The sequence below is a fragment of the Procambarus clarkii genome, chromosome 70, assembly GCF_040958095.1.
Source record: "Procambarus clarkii isolate CNS0578487 chromosome 70, FALCON_Pclarkii_2.0, whole genome shotgun sequence".
In the NCBI taxonomy this organism is placed as follows: domain Eukaryota; kingdom Metazoa; phylum Arthropoda; class Malacostraca; order Decapoda; family Cambaridae; genus Procambarus; species Procambarus clarkii.
Genome location: NC_091219.1, coordinates 17,926,609 through 17,944,500, shown reverse-complemented (window position 1 = coordinate 17,944,500; position 17,892 = coordinate 17,926,609). Strand labels below are relative to the sequence as shown.

At 43.3% G+C, this 17,892-nt stretch overlaps 1 long non-coding RNA gene across 2 annotated transcripts in view; it reads right to left on the bottom strand.

The window, feature by feature from the left end:
* LOC138356039 (uncharacterized) overlaps positions 1-17,892 on the bottom strand; it is a 166,407-nt gene that overhangs the window by 10,034 nt on the left and 138,481 nt on the right. The window contains exon 3 of one of the 2 annotated variants that reach the window (XR_011224102.1): positions 12,056-12,222. The exons of the other annotated variant lie outside the window; for it this stretch is intronic. This is a non-coding gene — a long non-coding RNA (uncharacterized lncRNA). The remainder of the gene's footprint in view (positions 1-12,055; positions 12,223-17,892) is intronic. 2 annotated transcript variants of the gene reach the window in all.

Sequence of the window (17,892 nt, the reverse complement as noted above, 5' to 3'; positions counted from 1 at the left end):
CAATTTAACTGGTTAGAGGCAAATATCAAACATTACACAACAAGATTTCATTCGTCGTATGCGATGGCGCATCTTGTATATAAATGTCTTGTTTAGCATGTATGTGCTAATATACTCCTCCGTTACTATCCGAGGAGATTGAAGAGCTGGCAAATATCATTGTATCTTTGATACAAAGTGCGGCACCCGTTACCAGTATGGCGGATTGTGTTTGTTAGATATACGGTTACACTTGGAGAAACAAATGCTGGGGTAAGCCAGCGTGATGACTCACGAGGACCGCTAAAGTTGGTACATAAAGCGACCTCGTGGACACACACCGGTTGCGACAACTAGGTCCTGAAAGGTTAGTGCCAGAGAAAGTCCCTCCCTACCTCCCTCCCTCCCTTCAAGCTTCTCTCTCCCCATTCAGGCTTGCTTCTCTCCCTCCATTCAGGCTTCCTTCTCTCCCTCCCTTCCACCTTACAGGTTTCCCTATCTCTCTTCATGCTTCTCTTCCCTATTCCACGCCCAACCACTTGGGCTGGATGGTAGAGCGACGGTCTCGCTTCATGCAGGTCTGAGTTCAATCCCCGATCGTCCAAGTGGTTGGGCACCATTCCTTCCCACCGTCCCATCCCAAATCCTTATCCTGACCCCTTCCAAGTGCTATATAGTCGTAATAGCTTGGCGCTTTCTCCTGATAGTTCTCTTCCCCTTCCCCATTCCATTTTATCCTCCCTCCATACTTCCGTCTCTCCAAGCTTCCCTCCCACCAGGCATCCCTCACAGCCTTCAGCTTCCCTCCTTCCATAAATCTTTCCTCCCTCCCTCTATTACATTATTACAACCATTCCCTATCCCTCTCTACTATTATTTCCTTCCAACTCTTCTACAATATCTTCCTTCACGCACCCCTTTCATTCCACTCTTGTAGAGTGGAATGCCAAACATATATTCTTTCTTCCCTGTTTCCCCTCCAATCTCTTCCTCCCTCTAAGTCTGGTCCTCCAGCGGTCGTTGGCTCTCCCCATCGCCACCTTGAAGTAGTTTCAGGAGTAATCAATTTAATTCCACATCGATAATTGAACATAATATTCCTGTTTGGAATAACTACCGAAATCAAAGGTAAGGTTCCCCCCGCTTGTAACATTTAAAAAAAATAATCTCTTAAAAGTCATCTTACTGAAAAGTAAGCGGTACAACATAATGGAATATGGTTAGCACATCCCTACATCTAGCGAGGGTAACCCGGATTTTCTCTTTCAACTTTTACAGTGGGATTCCACTTGATGTTTGTTGGCTTAAGGTGGCGTTGGCGCCAGAAGTGGAAGCTCTGTACGAGCTGTGTGTGACAAGCGTCACTGTTTGCACAGATGCGACAGTGTCTCTGTTTATTTACTTTAGTGGTTGTTAATAAGACGATGTGTTCTGTTACATTGCACTAGAACAGTAAATTACACTAATTAATTCAATTAAACTGGAGTTTCCACGTGGAGTCCTCCATCTGGTGCCCTCCACCTATAATGCCTAAATGATGCAGATCATAGTTCGATCCCATTGTGAATTAGGACGCAATACAAAAACTGGTGATGCCTGGCCGTGTGTGTGAACCACTCGGGTCAGGAAATGGCTTGCCTCACCACACCGGTTCCATAGAATCAACAACTTGGTGTGTAATTTTCTTAACATACAAAGTTGGCATACCTTTCATATACGAGTCAACATAGAGCCTGTGTGTGTGTATTGAACATATCCATATACTAACCGGTGTCTTGGTGTGACACATGTGGTGTGATCCTATCGTGCCTGAATCGTACAGGGCCACACTTATGTGAATACAGGCGGGAATTTCAAATATATGACTGGTGAAGGGAAGTGAACTATCAGGAGAAAGCGCTACACCATTACGACTATATAGCACTGGGAAGGGGTCAGGATAAGGATTACGGATGGGACGGGGGAAAGGAATGGTGCCCAATCACTTGGACGGTCGGGGATTGAACGCCGACCTGCATGAAGCGAGGCCGTCGCTCTACCGTCCAGCCCAAGTGGTGAGGTATGACTGGGTGCACAATATCCCCTTTTTTGAATATTGGGACAGCACTTCCACACCTCTGGAAGATTGGCTGTCTCAAGCATTTTTTTTTTTTGTAGATAACGGGTGACAAAGTACTTCTGCTGCATCCTTTAATAGCTTTGGCGAGATTAAGTCTGATCCCACTGACTTTGTCACATCTGGTTCCTCCACGTGTCTTTTTTACCTCTTCTACAGTCATTCATTGTTTCTTCTGGCTTTTTCATCCTATAACCTTGGTCTTCACACTGGTTATATTGTAAAGACCTGTATAAAGACTTTTGATCAAGTTCCTCACATACCTCCTTATCGTTTTCTGTGAGCATTCCACATTGTCTCCTCAATCTGAGTAAATTATCTCTCACTGTCTTTCTCCTTATAGAACAGCTTCGGCTGGTCCATAGCTTTAGGTGCAATGTCATTTTCAAATTATCTCTCGGGTTCTTTTATGGTCATCAGTACTGGGCTGCTTCTGTTTTCCCAACAGGTAGTTATTCACGTGGCTGAATTTCCATGTCTAATAGGGGAAGGGGTATGGTGATCCAGTCACTCATGCCTACTCCATTATATTAGTGCCCCATTAGACTGGGCAGCCCCCCACTATTTCTCTTTGTAGGGCTCTCTGTTGTCAGGTTTGCTTCTTCGTGTGCCCTGTTTTTGCCATTTTCTGGTCTTCTTGCATTTATCTTTCGCTTTTCTTCCTTGATATCGACAAAAGAATTCCAATAACGGGAAGACAGAGATGGAAGCTAGAGACACAAGTCAGTCACAGTGCCCCAGCCACCACCAACACACACCAGCACTCCCATACAGACCATCAGCGCCCACACACCACCAGAGTACATAACAAGGGTGCAGGCAGTGATTGCAGCTACAGTACAGCACCTGAATGTAATTAGTGGATGAGATTATGGCGGATTGGTGCGGATTGTTCAGGCGACAAAAAAGTGTTCTCTACCTGGGAAGAGGAGATAAGGTGAAGTATTAATACTCCATTACCACTGCCATTGCTGGTAGTATTAGTACTAATAAACAGACGAAGAGTCACAGTAGGGTTGCTGACGAGATGATAAACAACCCACACATCTGAACATTAAGAAACGTGGACGTTTCGGTCCGTCCTGGACCATTATCAAGTAGTGAGAGAGTGGAAGAGAGAGAGACTGTTGATAAAGGTCGTCTCTTCATTTTCAGATGCGTGGGTTGGCTATCAAATCTGATATTAGTACTCTACTACTAGTACTAATACTCTTCTACTAGTACTCTACCACTAGTACTAATACTCTTCTACTAGTACTCTTCTAAGATGTCATATTAACCGTGAAGCCAGCATGCCTTATCTAGCCTAACCATATCTTAAGTCTGCCTTGATCTCCATCACTGCTGGTTAATAAGATGCTCCTGTATACAAAATACTTGCTGACGCCTCAGTCACGTCTCTAAGCACTTGTGTAAGTCTTTGCCACAAATCTTAATAAACCCTTTTTTCTTCTTATATTACTACATCATACTAATTGTAACTTACGCATTTAGCTGTTATTATTAAAAATTCTATTTAATAACATTTTATAATTAATCATATTAAGAATTCAGTGGGTACCTGAATCTTAACTACTTTCGTTATTGTAAATTAACATGTTAACCCTTAATTTATCAGTTCAATAATATTAGCTATTAAGAGGGTAGTGGCTATCGCCTTAGTATTAGTGATATTAAGAGACTGTACTGGTCTCTCCCCCATTCTCCGCCTCTCTCTCTCTCTTTCCCCCCCTACTCACACTCTTCGTATGCAGACGATGAGCCACAATAACGTGGCTGAAGATATGATGACCAAACCACATATGAGGAAATGTCGTGTCTTTATTTTCCGATGTGGGGTTTAGGTATTATCCCCCCCCCCCCTCCCTCCACCTCTCTTCCTATCTTCCCCTTCTTCTCATATCTCCGACTTTCTCCCCAAAGATCCCCCCCACCACCTCTTTCACAATCTCCTCAGACTCTCCCCCCTTCTCTTTTTCTTCCCTCTCTTCAAACATCCCCCTCCCCTCATCTTCTTCCCCTCTCCTCTATACCGTTTCCGAGATAGAAAGAAATCTAGGGACTCGGCCAGTCACCTTTCACAGATAACGTCGGGAAGAGGGTCAATATCAGGCCCGACCACCTCTTTACAGGATCAGCAGGTCCAGTCATAAGGCTACTACTCCTATTTAAGACCCCATAATGATTATTTAGAATGTAATTAATTATTCTTGAAATCTTATAATCATCTATTTCACTTTGTTCTGTTCTGCATTATCTAATCCCACAATATGAAGGAAACTTTCTTAACCTTTAGACAAGATATCGGCTTGTGGTTTATGCAAGTTTGTGGTTACAACCGAGACTCAAGTTCTTCCCTATAGTGAATTGTTATGATGAAAACGATTTCTGATCTATGACCACCTAGCGCTATCGGGTATTGGGCGTAAATAGTCTCTACTATCCAATACTTTTGAATAGTTTGGTGGTCATTTGGTCAGGGTACTGGACTTGTCAGTGGTTTCATTGCTCCTGGCAGTCTAAAGTTCGAACCTGTTATGGTGATGAGTCTTCCTGATACACTTGGCTTTATGCAAGTTTATATATATTATATATATATGTGTGTGTAAATCACGAAAAATAAACACGTGATTAAAAATGTGACAGTGTCAGACCACGGAGGAAAATTGAAACAGGAATTTCCTTAAGTACTTTCGTATATTAATACATCTTCAGGAAGAGTCTGAAGATGTATTAATATACGAAAATACTTAAGGAAATTCCTGTTTCAATTTTCCTCCGTGGTCTGACACTGTCATATATATATATATATATATATATATATATATATATATATATATATATATATATATATATATATATATAAAATGTCCAGTACACACATACTTAAATAGTCTACACATTTGTTACCGGTAAATCTTCCGAATGAGAATAGGGAGAGAACAGTCAGGCCATAAATTTTCAGAGTTCTTTTTGTAAAGCTGATGTGATACTAAGTGCCTCAGTTGATAGTGTGCGGGTATGGTCCGAGTACCGTGATCAACAGTAGTGGGTGTGCCGACACTGACCAGGTACTGAGGTCATCAATAGTTGTGTGTAGCATTAGAGAATGAAAAACAGCAAGTGTGTATGTATTCACCTAGTTGTGTTTGCGGGTGTTGAGCTTTGCTCTTTCGGCCCGCCTCTCAACTGTCAATCAACTGTTTACTAATTACACTAACTACTTTTTTTTCCACACCACACACACACACCAGGAAGCAGCCCGTGACAGCTGACTAACTCCCAGGTACCTATTTACTGCTAGGTAACAGGGGCATTCAGGGTGAAAGAAACTTTGCCCATTTGTTTCTGCCTCGTGCGGGAATCGAACCCGCGCCACAGAATTACGAGTCCTGCGCGCTATCAACCAGGCTACGAGGCCCCTATGCCTCGAGGCCTATGTGTGTGTGTGTGTGTGTGAGTGTACATACAGAAATCCCAATAGCATGATATATCAAATGAACAAATCCACAAAAGCCGTGATGAGGGGCTCGAACTTACGCCGTGGATGATCCCAGACGCTGTCGTGCCGCAGTCGACTAAGGCAGCGTCTGGGATCATCCCCGTCGTAAGTTCGAATCCTTATCACGGCCCTTGTGGATTTGTTCATGTGTCTGTACACATCTGTGTGACGATCCACAGGTCTGGTGCAAGCCGATTTAAAACACGCGCACACTTATGTTGTGAAACTATAACCACCATTAATATGGAGACTTGGTCGGCTGGTTCCCCTTGCTTCACTGTGCAAAGTGATGAGAGAAATATTATGCTTTTACACGTCCTGGATCCTGTTGTAAGTACGTGTGTGTAGGGTGTGTCTGTTGGCCCTCTTGCGTTAGCGCTGTAAGCCTTGGCTGTTGCACCTTTGTCTTCACAGGTGTGGTACAGGAACAGACGACTTCTGACTCCTGTTAGCAGGCTGAGAACTTTCCCTTATTTCCCTAGCTCATGGTAAGCTTTACCCAATAGTTCCCCCCTCCCCCCCCCCCTGGAATACGATTCGCTATTCGGTTAAACAGGTAACCAATTACTGCCGAGTGAACAGAGACGCACAGTTAGGACTGTCGTCCAGACAATCCTTCCTGACCATAAGTCGAACTTAGACAAATCGGTCGGGAGGTACTGATTGTCGTTGGTAAATGTTCATTTTGTTAAGAAACTATGACAAGCGTTTTTACGAGAGTGCATTAGTTTTGGAGCTGGGCTAAGAGGACGGAGTCACTGGCCCTCCAAGCCGACCTATCCCATCTCCTATCCTGTTATCTTATCCCTTTCATGTGCTATATAGTCATATTGACAGCGCGCACACACACACACTCACACTCACACACTCTCTCTCTCTCTCTCTATGAAGAGAGAGAATTTCAAATTAGATGAATGTAAAGCTCTTCGGTAGGAAATGGATTAAAAATTAATATAAAATGATCTGAAAATCTCGGAAGGAACTCAACGAGCAGAAGGATCTTTGTTTCAACTCCAAGAGCAGAATTCAGCAAATTCAATGTTAATAACCGATTAACTGGGATCAAATAAACCAAGACCTCGTAGAAATATGCTGTGAAGAACAGCTTGACAATGCAAACTTAAACTAGTGTTTTGAGAAAATAAGCACAGGAGCACTAGAATTATTTGCAAGTCAAATATCACTAAGGAAAAAGAGTAAAAAATGCAAACTGGAACAAGAACGGCGTTGCCTTTAAAGGCGAGGAAAGCAAATTGCAGAACATCTCAAACGCTGCACTATCTCAAGAACGACAAGGAAGTATAGAAACAGAAATAGAAACGAGCGAACTAAAGCTGCAAGAATCATATAAAATGCAGGATGCAAACGAGCAATAGATCATAAGTGAATAAGAGAGGAATACAAAATACTTACTCTCCTGTGCAAAATCTAGAACAAAAACTACATCCAGCATTGGGCCATTGCGCAAGGGCGATAAAACTTTCCCAGGTGAAAACAAAGTAATGAGTGAAATACTGAGGCTACCGTACGATTGTTTTCAGTGAACCCCTGAACACAATGAAGATCAATGAACCAAATTTTATTTTTATGAATGTGACACCAACATCGAGCCATATATCAGATGTCACCCTATACCCCCACTGGACTTTGAGGTAGCCATAGACAGCATACCATGTACTCTGCACCAGTTCAGTACTCCTGGAATTCTATATTCAAAAAGATTTGGAGGGAAAAAAAGGCCGAAAACATCTTTTGGAGACAGCCTAAATACTGGGGTTATCCCCGTCATATTTAAAACAGTGGAGATCGCGCCACTTCAGAAAGGAGGTAGTAAAGCAGATGCAAAAATTATAGACCAATAGCTCAAACTTCACAGATCATAAAAATCTTTGAATGAGTGTTAAGCCGTAATATCACAAAACACATGGGCCCACAATGTCTACATAATCCTGGCCAACATGAGTTCAAAACAGACGCTCCTGCCTCTCAGAAGTGCCAGAGTACTATGACATGGTCTTAGATGCCATGGAAAACAAGCAAAATGCTGACGTAATATTTCAGATTTCGCAAAGGTTTTCGATAAATGTGACCATGGTGTTATTCGCTTAAAATGAGCACAGGGAACTACTGGCAACGTAGGGAGATGGATCTGTACCTTCCTAACGAACAGGACAAATAGTGTAATAGTCAAAGTAAAATCCGAATCATCCACCATGAAAAGCTCAGTCCCCCAAGTGCTTGCTCCGGTACTTTCTCCTTATCGTCTTATCAGATAAACAAAGAAACAAACTACATTACTGTATCATCCTTTGCAAATGACATTAGGGTTTTCTTGAGAGTAGATGTTAATCAGTTCTTTCAATGGGCCACATAAAATAATATGTTTAATGAGGATAAATTCCAGCTGCTGCGCTATGGAAAAAAATCAAATACATCAAAACGGAAACCACATATAAAACGCAGTCAAACTACACTATTGAACGAAAAAGCACTCTAAAAGATTTTGGAGTAATCATGTCGTAAGACCCTACTTTTAAAAAACACAATAAAGCAGTTGTCACAACTGCAAGCAAAAATGAGAGGCTGAATACCCCCAATAAGAACCATTCAAAGTGGTGATACACCAGTGATGAACTTGTGTCTTTTCAAGACACTAGCGCTCTCTAGGGTGGAATACTGTTGCACAATAACAGCCTCATTCCAAGGTGGAGAAATTTCCGACCTGAAGAACGTGAAGAGATCTCTTACTCCTAGAATCCACTCAATAAAATATAAGTTATTGGGACTGCCTAACATTTTAAAAACCTTCATTCCCTAGAGCGTGGGCAGGAGAGATACATGATAATTTACACTTGAAAAATACTAGAAAGTACTGGTTCCACATCCGCACACACAAATACCACCACACGAGACCAGAAGGTGGCAGGATGCGCAAGAGTCTACCGATATTATATGATAACTTAAGTAATCACTCAAATATGTCAAGTCATATTTACGAACGTTCCACCGAATAAAAAAAGTGCCTAATTGAACGCCGCAGCTTTCACTTGCAAGGCAAAGTCGGACATTTCCCATTTGTTTAAATGTAAGTGCTTCAAATAAGCTTAATAATATTAATCAAATAAGCTTATTACCAACACCTTACCGCATGATACGGTGACATATAGCCTTTATATCAACTTATCTTCTGTGTAATTATATATGATCTATCACTACTGATCCCGCAAGCTACGTCGCGAATTTTTGACGCCGCGTAAACCACCACCGTTGACTAGGCTTCCCCGCCAGTCGACCTTTAGGCAGACAAGGCAAGACCCCAGTGACAATAGAACAGTATAGATAATTGTCCTTATTGCAAGATGCTACTCCAGATCAGTCTAGTATAGTCTGAGATCACGACCTCGCATGAAGATGTGTTTACTAATGAAATCTGCAATAATAGCAGACATTGCAGTCCGAGTGTGACGTGGAGTGACAAAAGAAATATTATGAAACAACAAGTGTTGAAACCTGCCGGAGATGATCCCAAATACGCAGGGTCCACTGTGACAGAATTAATTACATTGCTGTGATAAGATTGATTACCTTGCACGGTACGCAGCAGCAGCATTGATTACCTTGCACGGTACGCAGCGGAAGGATTGATTACCTTGCACGGTACGCAGCGGCAGGATTGGTTACCTTGCACGGTACGCAGCGGAAGGATTGATTACCTTGCACGGTACGCAGCGGCAGGATTGATTACCTTGCACGGTACGCAGCGGAAGGATTGATTACCTTGCACGGTACGCAGCGGCAGGATTGATTACCTTGCAAGTTTCACAGTTAAGCACTGGCGTGCAGACAATCCTCTCTGGTCAAGACTCTGTCCCCCAACCCGTCCTGAGGCCAGGTTCACGAAGCAGTTACGCAAGCACTTACGAACCTGTACATCTTTCCTCAATCTTTGGCGGCTTTGTTTACAATTATTAAACAGTTAATGAGCTCCGAATCTCCAGGAGACTGTTTATAACAATAACAACAGTTGATTGGGAAGTTTTCATGCTTGTAAACTGTTTAATAAATGTAACCAAAGCCGTCAAAGATTAAGGAAAGATGTACACGTTCGTAAGTGTTTGCGTAACTGCTTCGTGAATCTGGCCACTGGTTCGTTAGTGCATCAGCCGTCCCCAGAGACGCATTCATCAATTTTGCACCCTGTCTTCACACTAGGCTATTTAAAGCAGCGGCTGTCCTCCCTAAACGCATTCATCAATTTTAACATATTGTGCATTAAAAAATGGTTTGATCTCGTATATAAATTAATATTATTCAAAAAAATTCTATGTATAGCTAGGCTTAGGTTAGGTAAGTGTTTAGGTTCTGTTTGCGATTATTTGTATTTACAACCCGTCCTCGACTCAAGTCCATTACATCCAGCGGTCGACCCCACAGACGCATTCATAAATTTTTACATGCTACTAATTCAAAACGGGAATTTTATCAAATATCAATAAATATTATAATATATTAGCATATTGTGCATATATAGGCATAGGTTAGGTTAGGAGTTTAGGTTCTGTTGGCGATTATTTGTATTTGTAGAACGAGGGTGACATTTACAGCCTTGTGGTTCGAACAAAATTCGTCAGTGAAGCACTTGTTCCGGAACTGTTCGAAAGTTATAAGTTGTGACTCGTGTAAACCGTTTTTCATTCATAAACAGAGGGGGGAGGGGGTGGCGGGTGCATGGAATCACTTTTGGGTCTTTGTTTGGAGGACGGGCTGTCTGTGGGGTCGACCGCTGGATGTAATGGACTTGAGTCGAGGACGGGTTGGTGTAAATCATTGTTCATTCATAAACAGGGATTTTTGGTGACTGGATTAACGAGCATTTGGCTTTTATTGACGAGGACGAGCTGCTAATCCAGACCAAATCACTGGCAAGGTGCGGGGCGAGTGTCACTACCAGGGACTCTGGCGTCCCCAGGCGCTACCAGGGACTCGGACATATTTATGTTTTTAAAAATATCAAATTTGTATTCGCAGACGAACTGTTAATAAATAATAATTGTTTATATTTAATTTAATATTAATTTTGTAATATAGAAATATGGAATACATCTCGTCAATAATATTTTGTAACACAAGCCTGGTGGACAACCTCAGACTGCCGCATAACCAGCAGGAGGCTTTACGTTTGCAGTTTATAAATATACGCAGTATTAGCTTGGTTTCATTGGACAGGCCACCGAACTTTCAAACTTCCTCTCTCTCTGCCCGCACCCTCTTCCAGAATTTCACCTCCCCATCCCTCTACCTCCCCCATCCTTTCCAAACCTTTTGGACATCAAAGCGAAAAAAAGTTTTGTTTCGTGTACCATTCCCCCCCCCCCCCCCCCAACCCCTACCCAATCCCATCCCAAATCCTTATCCTACCCTTTCCAAGTGCTTTATAGTCGTAATGGCTTGGCGCACATATATATGTGCGCCACATATATGAAATTAAAGGAATTGACGATGTTTCGGTCCGTCCTAGACCATTATCAAGGCCCCGATTTATTAATGGCTCAGGATGAACTAACTCGTCAATTCCTTTAATTTTAGAGGTGAGAATTGGGTGTGTAATTTTCTGCCCGGTTATTGTGACTTACTGTCTGAACGAGGAAGGAAATCATCTAAGCTACTCTATCCTTTCGGATGTATTTTGTTATCTCAAACTTACTTGAACATGAATTGTCTGTTTGTATTTTATTTATTTACAAGTTCAGATACTCATAAAACGCTTAAAAAAGGCACGCTTCTTGGAGAATTTACGCTTTTTAGGCTAATTATCGATAGCCCCGAGGCATCATACTAAGCAATATTATTGAATGTATTTAATTGAACATTTATTATTAGCTATTATGAGATTGAGTTCGATGAATGTTCTGATATGAATGGATTGTGCTCATCAATACTGGAACTACCAATATAGGTCATCCTTCTGAACTGACTAAGCTGATTTGGTGTTATCGATTTAGGAAAAATATCCTATATTCCTAAAGCATAAAGATATCCTAAAATATCCTAAAGCAGCAAGGCAGTAGCCTCGCTGCTATACCTCGCATGTCGGGAAGGATCTGACATGGCAGGGAAATAAATTGTGCGGCAGATACTTGGCGATCCCTGGCCAAGGGGGAAAGTGGGGGCGCGAGTGCCCAACCTTCACGAAATAGACTATCATCATCGAATACAAAAATCAATCCCGGTCGAGCAACGCCGCAACAGAATTTTCCAGCGGCCTGCGGAGCAAGAGCCAGTCGCCAACCAGAAACCCACCAAAACCCAACGGCACACGTTTGCCCAAACCAGCTCCGAAACTCTTACTTCTTTGCCCTAAAATCGAACCAGAAAACGTACCAAAATATAAATTTCTCTGACTCCAGGCGACATATGTGACAGGTATATATCTGGGCTGTTGAAGAGGGTTATCTTACCTTAGTATGGAGGCTTGACAAGCAAAATGTTCTCCGGCGACGCCCAGGTGGAAGAACTGCCAGTCGTGCAGTAAACTAGGCGTGGGGCAGCGCTTGACCCCCGTCACAGCCGCAGTGTTTACATAAATCAGCTGATTGAGGGACGTCTGCGGAAGTGGTCCACGAGCCTAATTTGTGGAGTAATTTTAAATTATTTTTTGTGGATGTTAAGTTAAATTTAATTTCTTCAGTATTTACTTTTCTTTTATATGGTTATTTTTGTATAAATGTGGCGCATGGTAAGCTGTTGTTCTTATATTTATATATTTATACCAATTTATTTGTGCATACTGCACTACAGTACAAATAAACAATATATATAATTTTACTGTTGGTAAGTGAAAATAATAAAACATATTGCATCTTATCAGCATGAAAGATAAATATATTGTGCGGGATCACGCGTCAAGTGTCAACGCGTTGTCTAATAATTATGTAATGAATTCTCTGGACGCCGTTAATGGACAGGTCGAGTTTGGCCTGTTTTTCAACAAGCCAAATTTCTAATACACAATTTGTTAAAATTGATGAATACATCTGGGCAAGACGGCCGCTGCTTTAAACAGCCTAATGTGAGGACGGGTTGGGGCATCCACTGTTCAGAATGTGCAACACATCTCAAATCGCCCTCACCCCTACCTCTTTCACCCTTCAGTTCCTTTCAAATGGTCATCACCCTATAACCACTTCATTCACTAAAAAATTCCAAACTCAAATTAAATGCCGATTGTGATGATGGCCAGCGGGTTAAGGCGGAGGGTGACCAGCGTGTTATGGCCACCCAGCGACCGGACAGTGGATGTCACAATAACTATTGATGATGCAAAGAGTAGGCGATGGCGAATTATTTTACCATAGTAATGAAACCTGCTCACCCTCCCCTTCCTCCAGGATGGGAATGGGAAGGGGTGGAGGGCAGTTGCTGCCCCGAGCACACGGGAAGGGCCAGCTGCTGCCCCGAGCACACGGGAGGAGCCAGCTGCTGCCCCGAGCACACGGGAGGAGCCAGCTGCTGCCCCGAGCACACGGGAAGGGCCAGCTGCTGCCCCGAGCACACGGGAGGAGCCAGCTGCTGCCCCGAGCACACGGGAAGGGCCAGCTGCTGCCCCGAGCACACGGGAGGAGCCAGCTGCTGCCCCGAGCACACGGGAAGGGCCAGCTACTGCCCCGAGCACACGGGAAGGGCCAGCTGCTGCCCCGAGCACACGGGAGGAGCCAGCTGCTGCCCCGAGCACACGGGAAGGGCCAGCTGCTGCCCCGAGCACACGGGAAGGGCCAGCTGCTGCCCCGAGCACACGGGAAGGGCCAGCTGCTGCCCCAAGCACACGGGAAGGGCCAGCTGTTGCCCCGAGCACACGGGAAGGGCCAGCTGCTGCCCCGAGCACACGAGAAGGGCCAGCTGCTGCCCCGAGCACACGGGAAGGGCCAGCTGCTGCCCCGAGCACACGGGAAGGGCCAGCTGCTGCCCCAAGCACACGGGAGGAGCCAGCTGCTGCCCCGAGCACACAGGAAGGGCCAGCTGCTGCCCCGAGCACACAGGAAGGGCCGGCTGCTACCCTGAGCACACGGGAATGGCCAGCTGCCGGCTCGCGATAAAAAATAAAGGAATTAATTTCTATTAAATGCAGTTTTCCTTGGACTGCGCCAGTGGAGAACGCACGCGGTTCATATGCTGGACATGTCCTCTAGTCCCACAGTCCAAAACTATTTCATTGTTACTAGATTTAAAATACAGTTGGCAGGATGTTGGCAATACTGTCCAGTAAATACTCACGGTGTATTACAGGGTCAATGTCCTCCTCAAACATTTCCTTAATATAACTTGTCTGGATGCTGGCGAAACTCCTTGAATGTGTAATGCAGCCTGATAAACTAGTGACCAACAACTATTCTCTTTATGCCCGAAACGCTTTGCGTAATAGTGGCTTTAGGCATTGTATGTACTAGCCCTATCTATAAATCTATCACTCTTTGTAAAATCTCTTGTATGTGTGTACCTTACCTAAATAAACATTTGATTTGATTTGATTTGATTTAGGATTAGGCTTGACCAGACTTCACTGGTGCTGAGAGGCTTTATACTTCCTCTCTCTTCTTCTTATACAAGACACTCGATGCTGGCCAAGTATCCTCCAGGTGGAGCACAAGCTGCATCTCTCTGACGTACACACACCCTTCACGCCCTGACGGCCCGTCGCCAAGCCTCAAGGTGAACACGGGCGGTGTCTCATCCCTCAAGGTGTAGAGGAGAAGGATGGAGACAATGGAGGATTAGATGGGAGACATTGCGTTGGGAGAGAAGGAAGGAAGGAAGGAAGGAAGGAAGGAAGGAAGGAAGGAAGGAAGGAAGGAAGGAAGGAAGGAAGGAAGGAAGGAAGGAAGGAAGGAAGGAAGGAGACACCACCAGACTCCACAGTAATAAAAGTATAGAGCAGAAGACACGTCATGACGGGCGAGAGAGGTGAGGCGGCCGGACTCAGGATGAAGCATGGCGGAGAAGGCAGGGAGAAGAGAGGGCGGGATATATGGGGAGACACCACCAGAGGGGAGATGGGAGCCTGAAGCGAGGATGGGTTGCTGAGCGGTGAAGGGGACAATAAGGTTGGGTGGTGTTAAGATACGATGGATTAAACATGATGAATGTTACTGTAACTTGGAACGGCGCGGACCCGATCTGCGGCGCCGCGTACTGACCACACTAACGGTATAATATATGGACGCTGTACATACACGCACACAAGTTTAATACTTGAGGGAATTATAAACACATTGGTAACTGTGGATACACTTTCCTGAACTAATGAGAATCGACATCGTTAGGGCTTATACTACATACGCTTGTCGCACCATGAGAACGGCCGAGTACTGCAAGATGGAAGTCTGTAGCCTTCCTAGCTATTTGAATACCATGACCTACGTCCAGAACTTGTGGCGCGGGTCCGATAATGGATGGCCGTGAGCACCGGTGAACACTGTGGGGGTCTTACCCCTTACTCCAGTACAATGTTCGAGAGGACATGAATAGGATCTCTCGGCACGCGAGATGTGAGCGTCTGAGCTCACGCGTGGGTAGTGTAAACTGGAGTCCAGTTACCATAGAGTCTTCATAAGAGACGCTGTTACCTGTGGCAGGTGGCTACAGGTGGCGATTCTTCCAATCCTGAGTACTCCAGGTGCAAACTCCGTGAACAAGAAATGGCTCTTGATCTCACAACGATTACATCGTTGAATGTTCAGTCATTAGAACCATCAGCCCTGCCGGCCTGAGGCACTGTAATACCACTCCTTGTAATATCTCTTTTTTTGTAATACCGCCACTAGGATGTCATAAATATAACCAATCCTTTTAGTCGCTCAAGATGATCTGAGTTCAGAGTAACCAACTGGATGAGAGAGAGAGAGAGAGAATGAGAGAGAATGAATGGGGTGCACAATCAACTACCACTCACAGGATGAGTATGGGGTGCACAATACATAACCTGGCGCCACCACTGGCAACAATAAACATCATATATGGTTTCCATCTCAAGTGTTGCCAGAACTTCCTCCAATACTAATATTCCGCTCATTATTTAAGCGTATAAATAATCAACGATGTACTTAAATTTATGGCAAAATAAAGAAGCTCTTTTAACTATTATTATTAACCTAGCTTCAAAACATTATATTCTTTAGCTTTAAAAATGCATATGCGAATCTTTTGCCCAATTTAAAAGCCTATCTAAATGTCTTGCATCGATTTTGAAACTTCGAAATTACCTACTCTATTTTTGTATCGTTTGCAAATGTTGCCGATTTTCTCATGTATGTCTTAATTTCTAATATATGCGGCAAACAACAGGACAGAATCCTAAAGCACTCCACTTGCAAAGGTTTCATACTCAACACATCTCCATTTATGCTTACCAATTAAACTCTAATCCCAATACTATGCGTCTCTACCTTTTTAATGTCTCTCGTAAGGTATAGCATGAAAGGCTTGTCTAAAATCAAGGTAGTTAATTGGTCGATAGTTCGACACACGTGATACATTCCCCAGTTATATATCGACTCTATATTCCCAACTCTTCACGATTCAGGTACTCTTCTCGATTCTAATTATTTATTAAACATGCAAGACCAGGGTTCACTAAGCTCATCTTCACATTGCTTAGTGACCCTGGCAAACACTTCGCCTGGGACTTGCTGGGCTTTAATTTGTATATTTATTTAATAACTTCCTCCATAGTAACCACTAAATTGGTCAACTTATTCTCTACACCATTTACATAGATTTATTCAACTATAGGTAAAATAACAATTATTTTTTAGTAATTATAAGGACATGGTACATAGAACACAATTAATTTATTTGTCATTATCAGTTAGTTGACCTGTAAAATGTTTCATTGGAACCGTCTTTCTGGTCCAACCGCTCACTGCTGTATACCCTGCGCCCTTAATTGCCCACTCTCTCACTCTTAATAGTATGTACCTGGGTCACCAAAGCGAGCCTGTTCTTTCTTTCCTCCAACATAGTGAATTTTAATTCTCTCTCCCGTTCACAATGACCGAGTCCCCTCAACCTTGGGACAAGTTTTGTCAAGAGTGAACATTTTCATGTTAACATTCTAAGACGGAGTCGCATAATTAATCGTTACGAAAGTGTTATATAGTGTTAGGAAGGCCTCTTTGTATAGGTACCTGAAGGTGGCTCGAACATTTGCCAGTTTTACACACGCTCCAAACGTTTTGTTAATATGTTCCTCAGGTGCCAAGGGTGGTGTTATATACAGATAAACTCACAGATCTTTCTGTTTCTCTGCGTCAAGCGGTGGCTTACTTTTAACCTGTAAATTAAGGGCTTCTTTCCCCTTGCTCTTATCCTCACTAGTTTGTATTTGTACCGGTTGATATTTAGCAATTATCATTCCGGTTATCGCTGCCAGTGTCTCAAGGATCGAATGTAGTCTTCCAGACAAATTTCCCTTCTAATTCTTTTCATCAGTTATACTTCGTCCACAAACAGGGATATAAATTACCTTATTTCCTCTGTCAGGTCGTTGACATTCATGAGGAATGAGTCCCAATATCTCTGGGGGACCCACTTGTGTTCTATTGCAACCCGTTCGTCACCACCTGTCCGCTACCCTCTCACCTGGTAATGGCAACCCAAAACTAGAAGATGGGAAATCTTAAATTAAGTTTTTCATCAGTGACTATTCCAAGTTGTCAAGCACAACCACGCACACAACTTGGCGCATAAACAGGTGTCAGTACCGTCTTGTCAGTTCTGAATGGTCTGTTTTCTATGGCAATCTTTTTTCTTTCTTTACAGATAAATTTGAAGAGAGTTCAGCAGTGGTAACAAACGAAAATGGGAAGCAAGTGCAACCTTTACCTGTGCAGTATACCCTGGAGCCAGCCGACGCGGATCTCGTCACACTTCACCTTACATGGTGTGTATAATGCCACACTTGCTACCATATACACTTTGACCCAATTATAACAGTAACAAGGTTATCGCGAATAACCGAGCTCAATTACGGGCTCACCATAGCCCGTGCTACATGAATACTTCGTTCTGAGCAGCTAAATCTAAAACAACAACAACGTACCATATACTTACTTGACCGTTGTCTCCGTACATGTTGAAGAAGGCTTCAGAGAAATGTGTCGTATATCCACAAGCATCACATCCAATATAAAAACTTTTAAGATTTAATTGTTCAACTTCCTTTCCATGTGCAGAACATCAGTAATGTAGAGAAGATTTGTGTTGGTATCACTGATCTCATCCTTTGATTCAATATTAATTT